This window comes from Candoia aspera, chromosome 1 (assembly GCF_035149785.1).
Source record: "Candoia aspera isolate rCanAsp1 chromosome 1, rCanAsp1.hap2, whole genome shotgun sequence".
Taxonomy (NCBI): domain Eukaryota; kingdom Metazoa; phylum Chordata; class Lepidosauria; order Squamata; family Boidae; genus Candoia; species Candoia aspera.
Genome location: NC_086153.1, coordinates 105,876,456 through 105,894,723, shown reverse-complemented (window position 1 = coordinate 105,894,723; position 18,268 = coordinate 105,876,456). Strand labels below are relative to the sequence as shown.

The 18,268-nt window shown below is 41.5% G+C and overlaps 1 protein-coding gene across 2 annotated transcripts in view; it reads left to right on the top strand.

Annotated features, from left to right (window-relative positions):
• SOBP (sine oculis binding protein homolog) overlaps positions 1–7,409 on the top strand; it is a 191,149-nt gene extending 183,740 nt beyond the window's left edge. For both annotated transcript variants that reach the window (XM_063311468.1, XM_063311462.1), the window contains exon 7: positions 7,295–7,409. The gene's annotated coding sequence lies outside the window, so the exon portion shown is untranslated. The remainder of the gene's footprint in view (positions 1–7,294) is intronic.
• The last annotated feature ends 10,859 nt before the right edge of the window (positions 7,410–18,268 follow it).

Here is an 18,268-nt window from a genome sequence, read left to right as displayed (position 1 = left end):
TAATGTGAACTCTGTTGCCAAGATATTTATATTTGTTTCCCATCTATTAGTCATATACATAGAGAAAAGGTTGCTTGTTTTGTCTTACTATTTAAAATAATCAAGTGTCCATATGTAAACTGCTACTAATCCACAGGTCAAGACAGTATAGATTTATGTATTTCTATGCTAATTTATGTACATGAAAGATTACTTAAACCTTATGCTTCATATTCACCTAACTATAACTTATAAGAGAAATGTGCTCCTATTGTTTTTTATTTTTTCAATAGTTTTTATATTTATATAATCCAGTATTATGGCCAAAATCCTATACAAATGTATTTAGTTCATTCTGTTGAATTTGATGGGGCTTACTTCTGAGTAGATCTGTTTAGGATTAAAATAACTTCCATTACATTCCTTACCATAAAGTGTTTACATCTTATCCGGTCATATTCTCATTACTTATTTTTTTATAATGTATGTATGTTTAGGGTAAAGTATAGACGCAGCCAAAAGTATTGGTATACCTTCACTTTTCCCCAAAGAATCCCAATTTGCAGTGAAATAAGTTGAAATTAAATGGCATCCAGCATTCTTTATTCCATCATCTATAGAGCAGACACTTTACATTTGGTGTATGACTTCAGAGCCGCAGCTAGGGTCTGTGTCACCTGGGGCAAACATGGATTCCGCACCCATTTTGGCGCCCCTCCAGTGCTCATTTTGGCACCTCCCCAGCATGGTGCCCGGGGCACATGCCCCGCTTGCTCCCCACTAGTTGTGGCCCTGTATGACTTAACATATTCTTGTAAGTAATAAAACAAATGAAAATGGCAGGGTGCAGTTTATTGAATGGGCTAAATAGAAGCTTTTTTTCCTCCCTCCTTCCCCTTCAGTGTAGCCTTCCATGTGCCTATTTAGGGTGATGCCTCATGAGGCTCATTTTTTTCAGTTCATAGGACACACAACTGCACATCATGCTAAACCATGGTTTGACCTATCATGATTTCGTGAATAAACCAGAATTGGTTAGTTTTATATATCACTGTAAGCTACAGTGTGGTTTGTATGACATTGGTTTAGCATGTTATGTGAATTCTGATTGTTCCTTTTGAATTAAAAGCCTGCAATTTTGAACAAAGAAATGGCAAGGAAGGTACTGTATGTGTAATTCATCTTACATGGCATGTTTCCAGTTAACAAATCACTGCTGTTGATCAGGTATGTGTTTAGATTAGATAGAAATAGATGATAGATGATAGATAGATAGATAGATAGATAGATAGATAGATAGATAGATAGATAGATAGATAGATAGATAGATGATTGATATGTTGTGTGGCAGGAGAGTAGACTGAGCAAGCATGGATGAAAGGTGAGTTTCAGCAGATCTCTAAGGCTTTCTTTACCTTTGTATAGATATAACATTCTGAATCCTTAGACATAGAAGAACTAAGTAGATTCTTAGTTATGCCACAACTTGAAACCATTTTGCTTCCTGAAATTCAGACTTACACATTATAAAAATAAATAAGAAGAATATGCAAATCAACTTAGCTAATAACACTGGCTTAGGGCCAAACTAGGCCTTAGCCTGGAAGATGCATAAGTTCAACCTTGTGCTTTGCCAAATTAATGGGGAATATAGTCACATATAGAAGATGGCAAGGCAGGGTTACAGGGGGAGCTTTTAACACATGCTGGAGAGAATCAGTGGAGAGGAGAAGCATTATAAGTGTTATATATTAAAACTAAATTTCTATCCTTTCAAATAAAGAATTAAACTTCCAATCTGACTATGAGCTGTGCCCATAGAGTGAAACTTCCCTGGGCTAAAATCAATCATGGCCCCTTTCTTTTCAACCATCTTCAGTTTCACTGAAAAATTAGCATACTTTTACTGTTATCTTTTTGCTTTTACCATTTAAAAAGATGTAGCTGTAATTCAACATACATTACTGTAATTTTGGAATTCTAATTCCATCTGTGTTACCTGAAAAAAGTAGCATCACCTTGGAAAATGAGAAATAGATTAGAACAATTTCCTCAGTAAGCTATCTTCCAGATATATTGAGTTAAAATCCCATCACAGCTAATTGTGGGGATGATAGAAACTGTAGTCCAACCTCTGTAAATCACCAGATATATTTGTGTTTTAATAACTTGACTAGGTTCAACTCCTGTTCAGTCATGGAACTCACCTGGTGATTTTAGGCTAGTTGTACTTAGCTCAACCCACCCTACAGGATTTTTGTAAGCCATTTTGAACTCCCCACGTGAGCCGCCTTGCACTCTCAAAAAGGCGGGATAGAAGTGAATTAAATAATAGTAAAATTTTGTACTAGATTTGAGCCTTATTGTTCAATTCCACTGTGCATTGTCCATTAGGTACCATGTGGGAACTGTTGTACCCCTTGTGAAGGGTGTTTGTGGCTGGAAGTATATTTGTGCACCAGAAAAGGAATGAAAAAAAGGTAAATATGAAAACTCTACAAGCCGGGCAAGACACCTGAATTGGATGCCCTAGTAAGAAATCTGTGTTTATTTAACTCAATGAAAATCAGGTGCTAACTTCCCATTGCATAAGTATTCTGCAATATTAGGTCTCGTTCTTGGTATCCATGGATTTATTTCCCCAGACTTCTTGGTATTTGAAAGAATGATATTCCAGTTTAACATATGTCTCCGTCTGTAAGAGTAGCCACCCAGCAGCTGGCTTAGTTTTCCAAGTGCTCCTAAAACGTTTCCAAATTTTAAGCCAATCTATAATAATAAATATCTAGAGACAAAAAGATCAAACTCTTTGTTAAAAAAATCCTCTACGTTTAATGTCCACCCCCAATTAAATTTGAACTTCCAATCTTTGTTCTGAAAACTCAGTGTGTAATATAATTATTTCCTTTGGAAATGTGCATATTGAAGTGCTTGTGAAGTGAAAAATGAAGCAATTAGGTTTGAATTCCTTTGCAGTTCTTCAGTTAACCAAAATTAGCCTGTTCACCCTATATTTAGAGTAATTTAATTTCTGAGAATCCTCCTGAAGTGTGAAACTTGCTATTGTTACTATCTGCTGCATGCTGATATTTTCGATAGATGTACATTTTGTATGACTTACTTGATCAGCTATTTAAAGGTCTTTTCTCAAAGATATCACTCATTTTTCCAGGACATTTTGAAAAAGCATGGAATATGAACAGTTTTGCAAAAGGATGCATAGTGAGCTGACTGCAGTTTCATGTCTGTGTGCGTGCATGCATGCCTTTAAGTCAAAAATAATAATAAAGGCAGAATAAAAATGAAATAAATAAATAAATATTGACTCCTGATGACTGCCTGGACAAGTCCCTGCACTTTTCTTGGCAAGATTTCAGAAGTGGTTTGCCATTGCTTCCTTCCTAGAGGGAGTGACTGGCCCAAGGTCACCCAGCTGGCTTTGTGGCTAAGCTAGGACTAGAACTCACAGTCTCCCAATTTCTAGCCTGGCACCTTAACTGTTTAACAAAACTGCAATTTCATACATAGCTGCAATCCTCTTTAGTCCCTTCCATTCACAACATCTATTTTAATGCACCTTCATGACCAACTGAAAGTCCCATTGCACAAGTTGACCACCATTTACTAACTCCTAACTTAAAATATGCATTGTTGACAAAAATTAGAGCCTGCAGTTGATTCCACCTTAACACAGATTTCCCAAGACAATGTCCTCCAGAGATGTTGAACTTCAATAATTATGAGGGCTGAAGTTTAACAAATATGGAGGGCCCAGGTTGCAGAAAACTGTACTAAAATTTAGAAACTGTACAGGTACAGGATGTGCGCCACAGATGAATCAGTTCATGAAATGGACCTATACACATCTTGTTGCAAGAAGATAAGATTCCCTAAGATCCTTACTGAGAGCCAGTTTGGTGTAGTGGTGAAGGCATCAGGCTAGAAACTAGGAAACCGTGAGTTCTAGTCCCGCCTAAGGCACAGAGCCAGCTGTGATCTTGGGCCAGTCCCCCTCTCTCTGCCCTAGGAAGGAGGCAAACCACTTCCGAAAAACCTTGCCAAGAAAACTGCAGGGACTTGTCCAGGCAGTCACCAGGAGCCAAGACTGACTCAAAGACACCCCCCCCCCCAAAAATCTTTATTAAGCCTAGTAGGAAAAACACTATAATTCTTTCAATACTACAATTCATTTAAAAATGAACAGAGCATTGATATTCAAGCGACTTGTTGCTTGAGAACTTAAAGTCAAAGGCAATTAAAACATTTATACAGTATCAATCGTGGACTTGCATCAAAGTCCAGTTCCTTAAGTCCAATTTAGTGAAGAAGCACAGTACGGGAACATGGTTACTCAGCAATTCCCAATACTTAAGCAAGAAAATTCTCTCCTGAAGTTGAAATTAATAAATCAAATCTGTGTAGGATTGCTATACAGTACTTTATAATTATGAATAAGTAATAGTGCTATGCATATATAGCTGTGAAGTGTACCTCTTCTAAGCACAATATAGTACAGTGAACTGAAAAAATATTCCAGTTTTGGAGAAGATACACCAGGGGAGAGAAGAGATAGAACAGCAGAAACTAACATAGGAATTTGATGTAGAAAACTAAATATACTGAATGATAATAGTAGCTAGTGCTGATTAAGAAATACTGTAAGCTGTCTATTGCTTTCTCCATGGCTCCAAACATTTTTCCCCAAATAATGTTTCTCCCAACTCCAGTGATGTAGTGTCATTTATTTCATTTTATGGGGAAGGAGAGACATATAAGTGGTTATTCAAAAGCAAAGGCTTCAATAAAAAATGTTGAATGCATTCAAATTTTGAGAAGAACAGAATTCATACAAATGAACAACAACCCCAAAGTATATGTGGGTCTGAACATACCACCTGGAAGGCTAAACATTTATGGTTATTTCAGCAGAACCTGCCTAAGAAAATCATGGCCTTGACTTTGCTATGAGCCCATTTCTGTCCCAAAGGAGCCAAGTGAATTCTGCTGCTGCTGCTGCTGCTGCTTCATCATCATCATTGTCATCATCATCGTCATCATCATTGTCATCATGAATGTTCATATACTGTGCTCAGTGGACTAATTACTATATTACAGTCACTTAAAGAGAATGGTGCACTGTCAGTCTATATCAACATTTTTTCAATAGTCAAAACTTTCCTTCTATTGTATTGGAACTCTGATAATGTCAGCTATCAATAATAAGACCATAATATTAATTGTCTCAGTTGGTGGAACATGGGTGATCATGAATGGGCTTGGAAGCTAATTAGGGTTAGACCTGGTTGGATAGGATTCCTCCAGGGAATTCCAAGGGTAGGCTAAATTGGGAAACTTAAAAACTTAAACTTAAAAAAATCCTGGAAGAAGACAATGACAAACCACTTCTATATTTCTGCCAAGACACTTATATGGTTGTGTCTATGAAGTCACCAGGAATCAAGCTCAACCTGGATACTTTACATTTTTAATATTCATTCTGTTGGAATATAACTGTAAAAAGCATTAAAAAATACTTTTCTTGTTAGTACACTGACAAGATGGCATTTTTATGTACAGACCATTGAAATCATAGAGCAACTCTGAAATGATAAGATAAATCCTCAATATTTTTCAGTTATCTGAATAGCATATGAGATTGAAGGTGCAGCGCTAGTACAGGATTTTCCAGTTGTACCAACTTTTTCAATAAGTTCCACTAAAAAGCTGAACTGGAAATATGAGGTTGTTTTGGGCAGATGTACATAGTGTTTCCTCCAGTGCTTCATGAATCATGTGATTCCACCTACTGTAGATAGAGTGAATTATCAGTGTCTAGGAGATGGACTGAACAAGCACAGAAATTAAGACATTTCCAATATATCTTTTAAGAAATGTTAACAAACTAAATTACAGGGCGGATTAATCAATACATTATTTTAGGAAATGGAAGACTGTTAGGGCCACCATCTGTTCAAGTTCCTGTGCAATTGGGGTGGCTGTTCATGTGAATCCTTATTGAGAGAGGGGGGGAAATACACTATGCAACTCTGCCTGTTCATATGCTATGGTCAACATTACTTGAATCTCACATGACCCATTCATACAGAAGTGAGTTAAATAACTACCCTATCATCATAATTTGAGTTCCTGCTATTTCAGGTTTGAGATACAATGCCTGATTATTTCCAAAACCCACAAGACGTTCTTTCTTATACAAGCACTGATCCTTGATAAATTAAAATGCCATTTACTAGGGTAATATAGGATCTGCTATTGGTAGTACCTCTTCCATCAATTCCACTTTGGTACTACAGCATGCAGTTATTAGGAAGGATACAGCCATTTGCTTGATTAGCTTTCTTAGTTTCTCTGCTCTTGAATTTTTTTCTGTACTATGAAATTATTCAGTGAGACTATGTAAGGAGACAGTATTGGCTGTTTTTCCTTCCTCCCATGTAGGAAATAAGTTGGATTGGCTAATTCCTGAATTTCAGATAGAAGACAGTTTATTTCTGAGCCAAACCGCCATGCTATTATATTGCTTTTGGAAAGATAAAAATCAGGGAATATGATTGGTTGAACTGACAATGATATAATGATGGAAGTGGTATCCAAGTCTACAGGTGGGTTTTTCAAACAGTTGAAAGTGATGTGATGTCATTGTCCATAGAGAGAATCTTCATTCCTCTATTCTATCTAGTCCAAAATTTTTGTTTGTTTCAGTGCTTGATGAATCTGTCGTATCTCAGATGAAAGACAGGCTCAAGAAATAAGCGTAAGCCACAGGAAGTGTTGTTTAACATACCATCCAAAATTATTTTGAGTTATCTCTTTCCTTCAAATTATTAAATGGAAATATAATTGTTGAGCTCACAATCACTGACAGCTCTAGAGGTTTGGAAAGTTGTGCCAAGCATTGATTCCAAAGAAATTTTGTATTTCTATTTCAGTTGGATTTTTATGAAGGAGAATTTGGTAGGCTGTACTGCAAAGGTTCTTTGAGGAATAGGGTTGAAGAAACATTTCTTACACACTAATGTAAATTAAAATATATTGTTTTCTGTTTTTGCTTCTTATTCCACATGTTCTCCGTCCTTAATCTTCTATTCTCTGTACTCCTGAAAGAACCTTAATGTTACAGCTGAGTATCCTTATTGTATCAAATTAACAGTAGTAAAACATCTACTCCCTAATTTCAGATTGCACTAAGCTTCAGATTGCATTAAGCATGCCCGATCTCTTGCCAGAATACAGCACTGCAATGAGTCATGATAATGTAGTGTAGACATTGACATACCTGTTTTTATTTTTACAGGAATGCTCATATTGACAGGGTACCTTGCATGGAGAAAGGGAGCACAGCAATCAGTGCTACTTCACCAGACAACACCAGCTGGTCCACTCACCACCATACCTGGTCAGAAATCAAGAAAACAAAGCCATTTCCCATCATTATTTCTCTCAGAGGGAAGGCTAAAACCCTAGGGTGCCTTTGGCTCAGAAGACTGTAAGCACATCCTGGACCCCTCAAAGTACACTCAGCATTCCGATGACCATGTCCCCTTCTCCCCAAACCTTTGGTTGCTTGCCGATGGAGGATTTTCCTCTGGTTCTAAAGCCACATGGACCAATGTATGTACTTTTTTTCCTCATAGACTTCAAGTTTCGAATATTTGAAGTTGGACAATGAAATGGATCCCCCCCCCCCAAAAAAAACCTGCTGTGGTTTTGCTGCTACATGAAGAGTTGTGATTTGCATTGTATGGTTTTGGACCTATTCGCGTTTTAATGGGAGGTGGTTGAAGGGGTTATACTGGAGTAGCGACACTTCAGGGTCATCTCTATCTCCTACCCATGATGCACTTTTAAATGAAGAGTTATTAGAATATTTTATTGGCTAATATACTTTTTCCGTGTTATTTTTACAAAGGCCACCTTTATCCTTTTTAATGCCATATTTTCAGTGTTACACTTTTCTGGCTTTTAATTTTTTATTTTGATTTGACAGATGTAAGAAGCAGCATGAATAGTTTATACTGTGGTTTTTCAGAGACTGAATGCCAAGAGAACTCAGTAAATGTTTATTCCTCTCGGTTTTCTCTTTCAATTCCCCTAAATAGCACCCCTTTTGGGAACAGAGCAAGAGTGTTGAACTAAAGACCAAAAAGAAAAAAAAAAAGGATCCCCTCAAGGTGTAAAACTATCTGGGGGAAATATTTGCTGGGTGTTATGAAAGACTTGGATGAAATTTCAGCCCTGATAGTTTTTCAGTGATCCAGGAAGCCAGTGAGACAATCTCTCCAGATGCAAAGCTCTTTCATGATAATTAGAAAGGTATGGCCAAGCCAATGAAAACACAGGGGTAAAGTGAGAAGCAGGCCTCCATGATTTTGTTTCACTATTTGCTTTCTCCTGCCATGGTTAAAAGAAATGTGCAATCTGATTCTCAGTTGGTGGGTGGAGGATAACAGGGTAGAACTTACTTGTGTGCACTTGTATAGTTGTAGCCAAGAATCCAAAAGTACACTAGAGCACTGATTGGGTAAAACAACTGGGAAGTATGCCATTTTGACAAAATACTAAGGAAAAAAAATGAGAAAAAGAAATACGTTCAAATCACCTTGTGATCCAGTGTAACTGTTTACTAACTTGAATAAAGCAATTGTTCACACAATAGTGACCAGGGTGCACCTTCACTATAAGGCTATTGTGCTTAGCGAAGGGGAAGACATTTGGGAAGACTGATTCAGAGAGCTTGGGAGCAGGGTCTTAACTAAAGCCCATTAAATCAGAGCTTCATAGCGATGGTGCACTGAGGGTACTTTGTACATACTGTATTTCTATATTTTCCTTTGTACAGATTCACTTAAGTCAAGCTACTGTTTTACAGGGGCTCCTTATTTATTAGGTCTGTGAAGGCTTGGAAAATTACACCCAACAAGCAAACTCACTTTGATTTAAAAAAATGAATGAATGAATGAATAAATAAATAAATAAATAAATAAAAGATGAGGTGTGGGAGGGAGGGCAGAGGGTGGGAGGATGAGCTCATGAGCCCATGGATTCTCAAAACCTAACAAAGGCAGATTTCTATGGGAAAAATGAAGCATTTTTAAGATGCTTCTTGTTGTTCTTTTTCCTTCTCCCTGACTGATGTCAGATTTATTAAAACAAAATAAATCTCCAAGTAAAAAATGTATTTAACTTTGCTGTTGTTTTCTTTCTTTTTAACATCAGTGCACAACATGTCTTCATTTATTTCAAGAAGTCAACAGATAAAACCAATATGGTAAAAGTTAGGGTTGAGTCTAAATAATTTCTTTTAAATTAAGGTTTTTGGGGGGTGAAGATGAAAAGTAAGCTTTTAAACCCACACACACGACACACACAGGCTTGGCGATGCTCCAAGCAAATAGAAGAATCAAACTGTCTGCCTTAATTGCCAATCTAAAATCCAATGTGCAAATTACTTCTTCATTCTCTGAGAGCAGTTTTTGTTTTTTCTACCTCAAAAATGCTAATAATTCCTCATGTAATATATGCACATATTGATGCATATAGTATATTTTGGACATAATCCCTGAAACTATTTGCTTTGTATCTTGATAAGTTTTTTGCTTATGTATTGTGTGGGTGCACATACAGTATGTCGACGTGTGCGCCTTTCTTTATGGACTAACATTCTGATGAAGCCTACACAGTGCCCATTTTGCTATATGTCCTGTATAATGCTTACCATAAGGCAGAGTAATCTTACAAAATATAAGGGCAGAGAAAAAATGCTAATCAAGCATAGGAATAATAGGGACCTTTCCATATTATTATTTAATAAGGAATCAAATGCATTGGTTTTGAATAGTTCTAGCACTGGATCCAGATCTTTATTCCAGGAAATTCTTGTCAAGGCAGTCCATTTTCTCAGTGTTCCAGAAGCATCATAGTCTTCTGATAGCACATTGGTCTCTGTACTATAACAGAGTATGATTTGTATCCTCAGCACAGCCATGTTCATAGTATGTTGTGTCCCTAACCTCAGTGTGAAACCTGACAAGAGGAAATATAAGTTGAAAATGACCAGTGTCAGACAAAGGACAAACCATATTAGCAATTTTGACTTGGATGTACACAAGCATAGATATGTATCTTTAAGAACTCATAGCAAAGAAGAATTAACAAAGATCTTCTCCATGAAGGCTACGTGCTCCCTTATTCTGAAAAGTAGAAAAAGAAAAACTAAGAAGTAAAAGTCTGTTTTACAAAGTAGAGTCCTCTCTGAAGAAAAATCTAGTTTTACCGTTAAAGACATTTACGTTCTCATGGGTAAAATGAGAAAACTTCAGAGTGTACCATCTTGTACAGCCACACTAATTTTCCTAATAAATGATTTGCTAAAGCGCTATTATCAAATTAATTGATCATAACTGATCAGCAGCTAATTTAAAAGTGCACCTCTTAAACAAACTACTAATAAAATCTATTGTTGGAGCCATCACTTCTTCAGTGTATATTTCTGGCCAGCTTGGGAACTGGAAGTATGTGCTGCCTGGTGTTCTTCAGGAGGGTCAGACTGGCCCTAAATTTGGTCCTTCAATTGCTGAGCCCTGGCATGGTACATTGATAGTTGTTTGCTCATTGTAACTTTTACCAAGCATGCACATTATTTCAGGCAGTTGGCTCCAGTCTTACCCCTTTGCCAGGGTCTTAAGGAAGCTGGAATGCTTTCTGGCAAAGGCATCATGGTAAGGGGAACACCAGTTTGGCTTTGTCCATCAGCCAGAGATGGAGCAGCTATACAGAATTTGTTTTCCCTCTTACTGCCCAAGAGGAAATTCTGGGACTGGAAAGCTGAAGGAAAGCTCTTGCCTTATTCATTGACCAAGGAACTAAAAACTACAGGGCTAGCAAGCCAGAGAAATTGCTCAGGCTTCAATGTTTGTGTCCCTTTTCCCTCCCTAGTCCCTTTTAGTTTTATATTTTAATTAATTAATTTAATGTATATCTAGCAAGAATAGTACTCAGGGTAAAAATATTATAATTAAAACATGGGCATTCAACAATTAAAACCTCAACAAATCAGAATGGTATACATCGTAACAACCTTTTTTCTTACCTTGTCTACTCTACCCCACAAGATTGTTACTCCAAGCATAAAGTAAGTTTTAAAAATTAAAACCCTGGGCATTGATTTTATATTTCTGCATGTATGTGTGAGAGAGAAAATCTATGACTGGAATCATTACGAAACAAAATTAGGAGAAAAGTTACAGCAAAAATTGGCAGAGGCCAGAAGCCTTTGTATAGCCTTAATACTGAGTGGGTGGCTGGGGGTGGGGGGCTTTCAAGCCAGAATGGATTGTACTTCGGCTAGATCCATCTGCAATTCTTTGGAGGAAGTGCTACCCCAGATACTCAAAGCCAGATCAAAGGGACATTTCTCTAGATTAGGTAGAGTTGCAGTCACAAAGACCATGCAAGACTGAGTACCACCTGCTCCATCTGGACAGCGTGGTCCTTCCAAAAAATAAATATTGTCCAAATAAACTATTAAAAAGACCAAAAGTTTATGAACAATATTATTCACCAATTGCATAAAGCTAGTTAAAACTCATTATTAGGTATTTAAACACGAGCTTTTGGATTGGCTGCAAAAGGCTTATATGCTTACAAAGAATATAGTAAAGGTAAAGGTAAAGGTTTCCCTTGACGTAAAGTCCAGTCGTGTCCGACTCTAGGGGGCGGTGCTCATCTCCGTTTCAAAGCCTTGGAGCCGGCGTTGTCCATAGGACACTTCCGGGTCATGTGGCCAGCATGACTCACGGAACGCCGTTACCTTCCCGCCGAAGCGGTACCAATTAATCTACTCACATTTGCATGTTTTCGAACTGCTTGGTGTGCAGGAGCTGGGACGAGCAACGGGAGCTCACCCCGCCGCGCGGTTTCGAACCGCCGACCTTCCGATCGACAGCTCAGCGGTTTAACCCGCAGCGCCACCGCGTCCCGTCACAAAGAATATAGTAATCCCTAAATTAAAGACAATAATCCTTAAAATAATCATAGGTGTAAAATTCTGACACAGTTGACTCAATAAGATCCTGCCTCATGCATCCAGGTGAAATGCAGATTTCAGATTTATTGATGATGTGTACAGATTAAAGCAAAAAGCCAAGACTAAAAAATTTTTCACACAGACAACCTAATAAAAAGCACACAGACACATCAGAACCCCTTTCACATTCCATCCCCCCTTTCCCTCAACAGTTCAGCATTCCAGCTCTGGCCATCTCTGCCTGATACAACCTTGGACCCAACCATTAGACAAAACATAATTCTTTCTCACTCTCAGCGTCTCTCTCCCTCCCATCCAGAGCTTGACACGTGTTGCTTCAATGGCAGAGGACACAAACGATTTAACACTTCTTTGATTGTGGGTTCTGACAATAGGTGCCTCCCAACATTGGAGAACATTAACCTCCCCAAAGCTGCAATTTTTTAAATAGTTTTATGAAAGGTTGCCAAGGTGGGTACTAATCTAAGACTTCAAAGATTAGCAAATAAATAAAAACATATTGAATTGTACCTTAAAACCTACTGAAAGCCAATGCAGCACTCACATTATAGATGTTCGATAGTAGCAATGGCATCAAAGCTGGTTCACAGAGTGATAAGACTAGCAGCCATTTCCAGAACAATTTGGGGGGCAGGCTGCATCTCCTCAAAAGAGACAAGCAACTTCTCCCTTGTACTGGAAAAGTATGAGAAAGAAAAAGAGTTGCTTTGAATTGCATATATATTTAAAAGTACTTGCTGGATTTCTTTCCGTATTAACACTTTAACCTTTTTTTCTAATAAATATTACTAATCTTGAGTTCAGAGACACTTGTTCCTTGGACTAATCATTTCCAGTCCTGATTGTGATTAGAGAAGTTTGACATATGACTCTTGCCCACCAACACATGGGCAGTTGCATTCTGCACCAACTGCAGTTTCCAAGTAATTTTGAAAAGCAGCCCCACGTGCAGCATACTGAAATAGTCTATCCTGGTAGTAACATCCTGATGCTGTTGTCATCTTCTCATTCCTGATAATGGACATAACTGACAAACCAGCTGAAACTGGGCAAAGGACCTCCAACAGCACATCCAGCAGCAGCTGTGAGCCCAGGAAGATATCCAGGTTATGGACCTGTCCATTAGGTAGAGTGCCACTCCACGGAGAAGTATAATCAGAGCAAACAGAGGACCAGATGGTCTTTGAACAAAGAGCATCTCAGAGTTCAACTTCTGCTGGTTTTGTCCCATCCAGACCCAACAGTCTCCAAGCACCAGATCAAGCATCAACTGTATATCCAGTTTGGTTTGGGATGATGATGTATGACTAGCTACCTTTAGTATGTTTATGATACTTCAGGCCAAAACAATGGATAGTCTCATGTACATATTAAAAAATAAAGTGGAGGTGGGGGGAGAGAATCAATATATGCAGATGAGCATTAACTGAGCCAACCTCCCCTCACCTGACTAAAATCACCTGCTTTGAAGAAGCAGAATTGGTGCAAAATGGTGCCTCTCATGCCCTACCTTTGTAGGTGGTCCAGAATGATGCCATGATCAACAGTATCAGATGCTGCTGAGAGGTCAAGTAGGACCAGTACAATCTCCCCTGTTCCAGGTTCCAGCAAAGGTGATTCACCAGATTGTGAATTAGATTGATAGTGTAACCACAAAATCATTGGGAGGGAGGAACTGCTTCCAAGGAGGCATGGCAGGAGGGAGTTCCTGCTGCAGGGGGATGGGGATGGGGGGCTTGCAGATCTTTAGGCTGAGAGTTTTGTCACAGAATTGAAAGCTAAGTCCTCCCAGTCCTAATGAATACAGTATGTGAATTGTGAATCTGAAGCTAGTCCATTCCATGGGCTATTGGAAAACATAATGGGGAGAGTAAATAAAGGTTTAGGGACTCTTGATGGACTAGAAGAGCATGAGTGTGTTCAGAGATGGACCCAGAATGTGAGCTGATCATCTATAGTTCCAACCTGAACTGGATAATCAACAGGCTGCCTGGAAAGAGCATATCTTTGGGCTATGGAGGATCAATGAAGTTGCCAGTAACACCAGGATCTACTAGAGCCTGCAGCTGTATTCCTGAGACTATCTGGGTTTATTTATTTATTTATTTTATAAATTTATTCACTGCCCATCTCTCCCCTATGGGGGGACTCTGGGAGGCTTACAATAAAACAGGATTAAAATATAAAACCATTATGATTACAAAATACAATAAAATATAATAAAATCTACATGGCAAAGAGATTTTAATCAGTCCTTCAGTGTGGTAGGTCCCTCCGAATCACTTCATGGCACTAGCCATCCCCAGGTGTAATTATTTGCCCTCCCATTCCAAGCCTGCCTACAAAACCAGGTCTTTAATCTTTTGAGGAAGTCCAGGAGCGAGGGGGCTTGTCTCACCTCTGAGGGAAGGGTGTTCCAAAGGGCGGGAGCTACAGCAGAGAAGGCATGCTTCCGAGACCACACTAGATGGAATTCTTTTATCGATGGGGCCTGTAATATGCCCTCCCTGCATGACTGGATGGGGCGGATCGATGTAATAGGGATGAGATGGTCCCTCAGATATCCTGGTCCCATGCCATGTAGGGCTTTAAAGGTGATAACCAACGCCTTGAATTGGACCCGGAAGCAAACTGTGACCCAGTGGAGCTCATGCAACAAAGGTGTTATGTGTGCAAATCTTGGGGCACCCAAGATTGTCCGCGCAGCCGCATTCTGGACCAGCTGTAGCTTCCAGATATTCTTCAAGGGTAGCCCCATGTAGAGCACATTACAGTAATCTATATGGGAGATGACCAGGGCATGAGTGACTGTTCGGAGGGCCTCTCGGTCCAGGAAAGGGCGTAACTGGCACACAACACGAAGTTGCACAAAGGCCCTCCTGGCCATGACTGTCGCCTGCTCTTCAGGCAGGAGTCGTGAGTCCAAGAGGACCCCCAAGTTACGCACTGGATCTGTCTGGGGCAGTGCGACCCCATCCAGCATTAAAGATGACAAGTTCCTGGCACACGAGGTGCCATTAATCCACAGCCATTCTGTCTTACTAGGGTTCAGTCAAAGGCTGTTGTTCCCCATCCAGGCCCCCACAACCCCCAGACACTTGGAAAGGGTGGTCACGGCATCACTTACTTCACCCGGGATGGAGATATACAATTGAGTATCATCAGTGTACTGATGATACCTCATCCCATGCTGACGAATGATCTCGCCCAGCGGTTTCATGTAGATGTTAAAAAGGAGAGGGGAGAGTACTGATCCCTGCAGCACCCCACAAAGAAGGGGCCGTGGGGCCGATCTCTCCTCCCCTATCAACATTGACTGGGACCGGCCCTGGAGGAAGGAGGTGAACCAGCGCAAGACTACGCCGCCCACCCCCAACGCCCTGAGCCGACCCAAAAGGATACCATGGTCGATGGTATCGAAAGCCGCTGAGAGGTCAAGAAGAGCCAGGATGGATGCACTGCCTCCATCCCGCTCCCACCAGAGATCATCCATAAGTGCAACCAATGCTGTTTCCATCCCATAACCGGGTCTGAAACCTGACTGAAAGGGGTCTAGATAATCCGTTTCATCCAGGATCCTCTGGAGCTGCAATGCCACCACTTTCTCAACCATTTTCCCCAAAAAGGGGAGGTGGCAGACTGGGCAAAAATTGTTCAGTATGCTGGGGTCCAGCGATGGTTTCTTGAGGAGGGGGCACACCAGCACCTCTTTGAAGGCTACAGGAGATATCCCCTCTCTCAAGGATGCATTTACCATCACCTGGACCCAACCACATGTCCCCTCCCGAGCTGCCTTCACCAGCCAGGAGGGGCATGGATCTAATTGGCAAGTGGTGGTGTTTACAGTCCAGAGGATCCTGTCCACTTCCTTGGACCCAACAGGATCAAACTGTCCCCAGGTAACAGGGTAAGAATGTTCCCCAGGTAACTCCCCAGATACTGCCTCATGCTCAGAGTCCAACTTGGAGCGAATCTGAGCGATTTTATCCTGCAGATGCCTAGAAAAGTCCTCAGCTCAGCCCTGAAGATGGATCTCTAGGTTCTCTTTCCCCAAAAGGGATCGGGTAATCTTGAAAAAGGGCCACTGGGCAGCATTCTGTGGATGCAATAAGGGCGGAGAAATACTGGCGTTTCGCCACTCTTACCTCCACAAGATAGGCCTTAATAGCAACTCTAGCTTGTGTTTGGTCAGATTCAGTCTTTGGCTTCCTCCAGTGGCACTCTAGGCATCTCTTAATCCTCTTCAGAACCCTCAGCTCCTCCATGAACCACAGGGAGTGTCGGGTTCAATGGGATAAGAGAGACCGCACAGGCATGATCCTGTCCAAGGCCCCGGCTGCCTCCCTATTCCAGGCAGCAGCCAGGGCCTCCGCTGGACCATGCAGCAGATCCCTGGGTATAATCCCCAGCTCCCTCTGAAACCCTATTGGGTCCATGTACCACCGGGGGTGGACCAATTGAATAGGTCCTGCCTCTCTGCGGAGGGGGGCGGCATAGGAGAATCTCAAGCTCACCAGGGTGTGATCTGACCATGACAGTGGGGATAGCTGTAACTCTCCCCTCAGATCACGTTGCCATTGCTCCGACAAGAAAACTAAGTCTGGGGTGAGGCCACTGTCCCGAGTTGGGTCTCGAATGATCTGAATCAGGTCCATGGCCACCATGGTGGTCATGAACTCCTGAGCTGCCTCCGAGGTCCATCCCAGGGATGGCAGGTTGAAGTCCCCCAGAACCATAAGCTTGGGGAACTCCACCGCCAACCCCGAGATGGCCTCCAGCAGCTCAGGCAGGGAGGTTGCTACACAGCAGGGTGGCTGGTACACTAGCAACACCTCCAACTGTTCCCGAGAACCCAACTTGAAAAACAGGGTCTCACACCCAGTCACTTGTGGAGCATGGCCCCCGAAGGCCACAAGAGATTCCCGGATGACAACAGCCACCCCACCTCCCCTGCCCTGAGATCTCGGCTGGTGCCATACACAAAACCCGGCTGGGCACATCTCTGAAAGAGGGACACCTCCCTCCGGTCCCAGCCAGGTTTCAGTAATACATGCCAGATCTGCCCCCTCATCTGCGATCAAATCACAAACGAGGGGGGCCTTGTTGTTAACAGACCTGGCATTACAAAGCAGCAGCTGTAGATCAGGGCCTCCATGGGTCTGCTGACCAGGGTCTGGGTTTGATCACAGAGGGCCGGAACATGCCACTGGTAGTAAGCACCAGGGGCGTCTTCCCCGTAGATGGCCCACCCTCCGGCTCCCATCATAACGTCCCTGGCCCGTCACCACCTCAATCCTCTGTCCCGCCCTACAATACCCTGAAGCTTGTAATCCATTCACCCCCAATCCTGGACTCCAAAGACCCCTGGTTAAAAATAGAGATTCCTCCATGCAAACATACAATCACTCACCCCGTCATATGCTCACTCAATCACAAGGCGATGGAGGGCCCTTCAAATGCACCAGCCCAGGCTCTCGGTGTCGTCAGGGCCTCACCATCGCCTACCCACTCATCCACTGTGCCCCTCTTGGCTTTGCTCACTAGTTGGGGGGGCACACAACCACTACTCCTCGCCCCTGTCTCTCACTCAGGAGGCGAGTATTCCCATACAGTCCTTCCCAATCAATAACTCGTACTCCCTTTCCCGCCTCTCACACGTGGGAGAGAGTACCCCATTCAACTTGGAGGAATCTCGACAGAACTGACAGGCTATTGATGACTAAAAGAATGGTGGGTGATCCACAATAAGTCCTGAGGTCTCAGCTCTTAAAGCCAAAATCAACACCCGCAACACCTATCTGGGTTGAAGTGATGGCATGTGGGAATGACCCTGGGAAACAGGGGCAAGAGCCACAGCCAAGGGAGTGGTTGGATAATAGGCATCTTAGCTGGCAGAAGGAATGTGGGCATGGCAAGCTTCTCAGAAGGGGCCCTCCCTAGTTTCTTGAGCTGTAAAGGTGACAGGGGAGAAATGTACTTTCAGACTTGCAAGATACTGTTAATGTAACCTTACAATAAAGTAGAATTAGCTCATCTGGATGTGCTTCCTGTCTGGACTACCTTGCAAGGCTGATGATGAACCCTAATCCTAACCCAGCCAGGAAGCAGGTTGCCAGAGGATCTATAGCCATTGTTTAACTCTGGAAACAGAGCATAAACTATTCTCCCATAGTGTAGAGAATAAAATACACAGAACTTGCTATCAAGGATTTATGCTGGGCT